Here is a 5,000-nt window from a genome sequence, read left to right on the forward strand (position 1 = left end):
CTAGAAGCCGCCTGTCCCTCTAAGAAGAAAAGTAATCGCTGACAGCACGAAGGATGTCACGCGACTAGTTAGCAGGCTAGAGTCTCGTTCGTTATCGGAATTAACCAGACAAATCGCTCCACCAACTAAGAACGGCCATGCACCACCACCCACCGAATCAAGAAAGAGCTATCAATCTGTCAATCCTTCCGGTGTCCGGGCCTGGTGAGGTTTCCCGTGTTGAGTCAAATTAAGCCGCAGGCTCCACTCCTGGTGGTGCCCTTCCGTCAATTCCTTTAAGTTTCAGCTTTGCAACCATACTTCCCCCGGAACCCAAAAGCTTTGGTTTCCCGGAGGCTGCCCGCCGAGTCATCGGAGGAACTGCGGCGGATCGCTGGCTGGCATCGTTTATGGTTAGAACTAGGGCGGTATCTGATCGCCTTCGAACCTCTAACTTTCGTTCTTGATTAATGAAAACATACTTGGCAAATGCTTTCGCTTCTGTTCGTCTTGCGACGATCCAAGAATTTCACCTCTAACGTCGCAATACGAATGCCCCCGCCTGTCCCTATTAATCATTACCTCGGGTTCCGAAAACCAACAAAATAGAACCGAGGTCCTATTCCATTATTCCATGCACACAGTATTCAGGCGGGCTTGCCTGCTTTAAGCACTCTAATTTGTTCAAAGTAAACGTGCCGGCCCACCGAGACACTCACTCAAGAGCACCCTGGTAGGATTGCAACGGGGTCCGCCTCGGGACGCACGAGCACGCACGAGGCGCGTCGCACGCCTTCAGCTCGCCCCACCGGCAGGACGTCCCACGATACATGCCAGTTAAACACCGACGGGCGGTGAACCAACAGCGTGGGACACAAATCCAACTACGAGCTTTTTAACCGCAACAACTTTAATATACGCTATTGGAGCTGGAATTACCGCGGCTGCTGGCACCAGACTTGCCCTCCAATAGATACTCGTTAAAGGATTTAAAGTGTACTCATTCCGATTACGGGGCCTCGGATGAGTCCCGTATCGTTATTTTTCGTCACTACCTCCCCGTGCCGGGAGTGGGTAATTTGCGCGCCTGCTGCCTTCCTTGGATGTGGTAGCCGTTTCTCAGGCTCCCTCTCCGGAATCGAACCCTGATTCCCCGTTACCCGTTACAACCATGGTAGGCGCAGAACCTACCATCGACAGTTGATAAGGCAGACATTTGAAAGATGCGTCGCCGGTACGAGGACCGTGCGATCAGCCCAAAGTTATTCAGAGTCACCAAGGCAAACGGACCGGACGAGCCGACCGATTGGTTTTGATCTAATAAAAGCGTCCCTTCCATCTCTGGTCGGGACTCTGTTTGCATGTATTAGCTCTAGAATTACCACAGTTATCCAAGTAACGTGGGTACGATCTAAGGAACCATAACTGATTTAATGAGCCATTCGCGGTTTCACCTTAATGCGGCTTGTACTGAGACATGCATGGCTTAATCTTTGAGACAAGCATATGACTACTGGCAGGATCAACCAGGGAGCTGCGTCAACTAGAGCTGAGCAGCCGGCCGCCCGGGAGTGTGTCCCGGGGGCCCGCGCGAACACGCAAGCGTCCGCTCAATTATTCTGCAAACAGGAGGAGGCTGAGCTCCCCTGCACAATACACCTCGAAACCCTCTCAGGTCCCGGCGGCGCGCAGCGCCGTCCTAAGTACTTGGTCGGGTTCGAGAGAGGCGCAATCGCCCGGAGTTTGGCGAGTAGACGCTTTAGGTGCGACCACCCGTGCTCCCAACTGAGCTTGCCGCTGCCGACAGAGGCCCGGGAGCGTGCTGTCGTGGCATTGCCGGCGGGAGACAACACGCGCCACCTACGGTGGCCGGCAGCTCCAACGCCAGCGCCACAGAAGGACAAAAGCCCCACTTGGGTGCCGAAGCGAACTCTCCCAGCACAGCGCACGCGCCAACACGTCCGCACAGCTGCGATACAAACCACCTGCGAGAACCGCAGAGGCGACCGAGCAGCAGACGGCGTCGCGGCGCCGAGCGCCGGGCGGCGGCGCATCCTCAGCGCACACAGTCCTCAATCGGACCAGCACACTGCAGATGTCCACCGCGCTTCGCACCGGGCCCGCGAGGACCTACTTTGGCCGCACGGCGCCGCGTGCAGGGTGCGCCGGCGCGCAGCTGCGCCGCCTGCCGCCTCCGTCGGCCGGCGCGCCTGCCACTGGCCGCCCCCACCAGCCGGCTGTAGCGCGTGCGCCCACGCACCGCGCGGCCAGCACGCCGGGAGGCCCCCCCTCACCGGCCGGGGACGGTCCCACCCAGCCACCGCCGCGTATCGCTTCACACCCACATGCCATTCACGTTCGTGGGCATGGTGGGGTATCGCTGAAACAACCGGTTGGTAGCTCAACCGATCGTCGCCATCACTGATTCACCTCTAGCGAGAACAACCGCACCACAACCGTTTACCAGTTGTTCATTTGCGTAACGTCACCAGCAAACGTAGACGTCCATCGCCATTTGCAAATTCAACGATTGTTGCATGCCTGTGTCAGGTGTCACGACACACTATGTCTGCCCACATACACGCAACAACATGTGCACGCTTCGCGAACACGTGGAAGGTGGCCCCCGTACGTATGCGATGTCCATTGCGCGAACGACTGTCAACCGGCCTCTGTCGCATGTCGCAGATGTGGAACGCAGTGCACCATGCTATCACGGTGTGTGAGAAGAGACGACTACGTCTGACAACACGCGCCACTACATCAACAGACGGCTCATGCTGATCGCCATCCACGGCATACCATACTGCAATCCAGCTCTTATAGGGAGACGACACGTAGCTGAGTGCACAATATTTGGACCGTATGGTTCGCCGTTGTTGGCGCAGTCGTGGTACGGTCACACATGTACCACGATGTATCATTCAGTACATGAGGACCAATGTGCAGTACAGTGTGTGATTTGGACGTACAACATCAGCGGACAGTTGACACACGCCGTACCACAACGTAGGCTGTGCTTCGCCATGCAAATGCCAATGAACAACTGCGAAGGGCATTGAGCATGTACGTCCTGCTGCCATCCGCATTACAGTGTATAGCTGCAAGGTGTTTAACATGAAGCGATACTCTGGGGACCAGGCAGTGCGAGTAGCAAACTATATTGCGGGGGTTGCAGTTAGGCAACACCACACTAATTTAACGCGTCGTATGACAATTACAGAGCAGGTTAAGGCCCAACGTGTGTTGGGTTAAGGCCCAACGTGTGTGTTGGGTTAAGGCCCAACGTGTGTTGGGTTAAGGCCCAACGTGTGTTGGGTTAAGGCCCAACGTGTGTTGGGTTAAGGCCCAACGTGTGTTGGGTTAAGGCCCAACGTGTGTTGGGTTAAGGCCCAACGTGTGTTGGGTTAAGGCCCAACGTGTGTTGGGTTAAGGCCCAACGTGTGTTGGGTTAAGGCCCAACGTGTGTTGGGTTAAGGCCCAACGTGTGTTGGGTTAAGGCCCAACGTGTGTTGGGTTAAGGCCCAACGTGTGTTGGGTTAAGGCCCAACGTGTGTTGGGTTAAGGCCCAACGTGTGTTGGGTTAAGGCCCAACGTGTGTTGGGTTAAGGCCCAACGTGTGTTGGGTTAAGGCCCAACGTGTGTTGGGTTAAGGCGCAACGTGTGTTGGGTTAAGGCGCAACGTGGGTTACGTTAAGGCGCAACGTGGGTTACGTTAAGGCGCAACGTGGGTTACGTTAAGGCGCAACGTGGGTTACGTTAAGGCGCAACGTGGGTTACGTTAAGGCGCAACGTGGGTTACGTTAAGGCGCAACGTGGGTTACGTTAAGGCGCAACGTGGGTTACGTTAAGGCGCAACGTGGGTTACGTTAAGGCCCAATATAGGTTAGGTTAAGGCCCAATATAGGTTAGGTTAAGGCCCAATATAGGTTAGGTTAAGGCCCAATATAGGTTAGGTTAAGGCCCAATATAGGTTAGGTTAAGGTACAATATAGGTTAGGTTAAGGTACAATATAGGTTAGGTTAAGGTACAATATAGGTTAGGTTAAGGTACAATATGGGTTAGGTTAAGGTACAATATGGGTTAGGTTAAGGCGCAATATGGGTTAGGTTAAGGCGCAATATGGGTTAGGTTAAGGCGCAATATGGGTTAGGTTAAGGCGCAATATGGGTTAGGTTAAGGCGCAATATGGGTTAGGTTAAGGCGCAATATGGGTTAGGTTAAGGCGCAATATGGGTTAGGTTAAGGCGCAATATGGGTTAGGTTAAGGCGCAATATGGTTAGGTTAAGGTACAATATAGGTTAGGTTAAGGTACAATATAGGTTAGGTTAAGGTACAATATAGGTTAGGTTAAGGTACAATATGGGTTAGGTTAAGGTACAATATAGGTTAGGTTAAGGCACAATATGGGTTAGGTTAAGGCGCAATATGGGTTAGGGTAAGGCGCAATATGGGTTAGGTTAAGGCGCAATATGGGTTAGGTTAAGGCGCAACGTGGGTTACGTTAAGGCGCAACGTGGGTTACGTTAAGGCGCAACGTGGGTTACGTTAAGGCGCAACGTGGGTTACGTTAAGGCGCAACGTGGGTTACGTTAAGGCGCAACGTGGGTTACGTTAAGGCGCAACGTGGGTTACGTTAAGGCCCAATATAGGTTAGGTTAAGGCCCAATATAGGTTAGGTTAAGGCCCAATATAGGTTAGGTTAAGGCCCAATATAGGTTAGGTTAAGGCCCAATATAGGTTAGGTTAAGGTACAATATAGGTTAGGTTAAGGTACAATATAGGTTAGGTTAAGGTACAATATAGGTTAGGTTAAGGTACAATATGGGTTAGGTTAAGGTACAATATGGGTTAGGTTAAGGCGCAATATGGGTTAGGTTAAGGCGCAATATGGGTTAGGTTAAGGCGCAATATGGGTTAGGTTAAGGCGCAATATGGGTTAGGTTAAGGCGCAATATGGGTTAGGTTAAGGCGCAATATGGGTTAGGTTAAGGCGCAATATGGGTTAGGTTAAGGCGC

At 52.8% G+C, this 5,000-nt stretch overlaps 1 non-coding gene across 1 annotated transcript in view; it reads right to left on the reverse strand.

Annotated features, from left to right (window-relative positions):
- LOC124570313 overlaps positions 1–1,512 on the reverse strand; it is a 1,910-nt gene extending 398 nt beyond the window's left edge. The window contains exon 1 of the ribosomal RNA XR_006971635.1: positions 1–1,512. This exon is cut by the window's left edge and continues 398 nt beyond it. This is a non-coding gene — a ribosomal RNA (small subunit ribosomal RNA).
- Between the last annotated feature and the right edge of the window lie 3,488 nt (positions 1,513–5,000).

Source organism: Schistocerca americana, unplaced genomic scaffold (genome assembly GCF_021461395.2).
Source record: "Schistocerca americana isolate TAMUIC-IGC-003095 unplaced genomic scaffold, iqSchAmer2.1 HiC_scaffold_162, whole genome shotgun sequence".
Classification (NCBI taxonomy): Eukaryota; Metazoa; Arthropoda; class Insecta; order Orthoptera; family Acrididae; genus Schistocerca; species Schistocerca americana.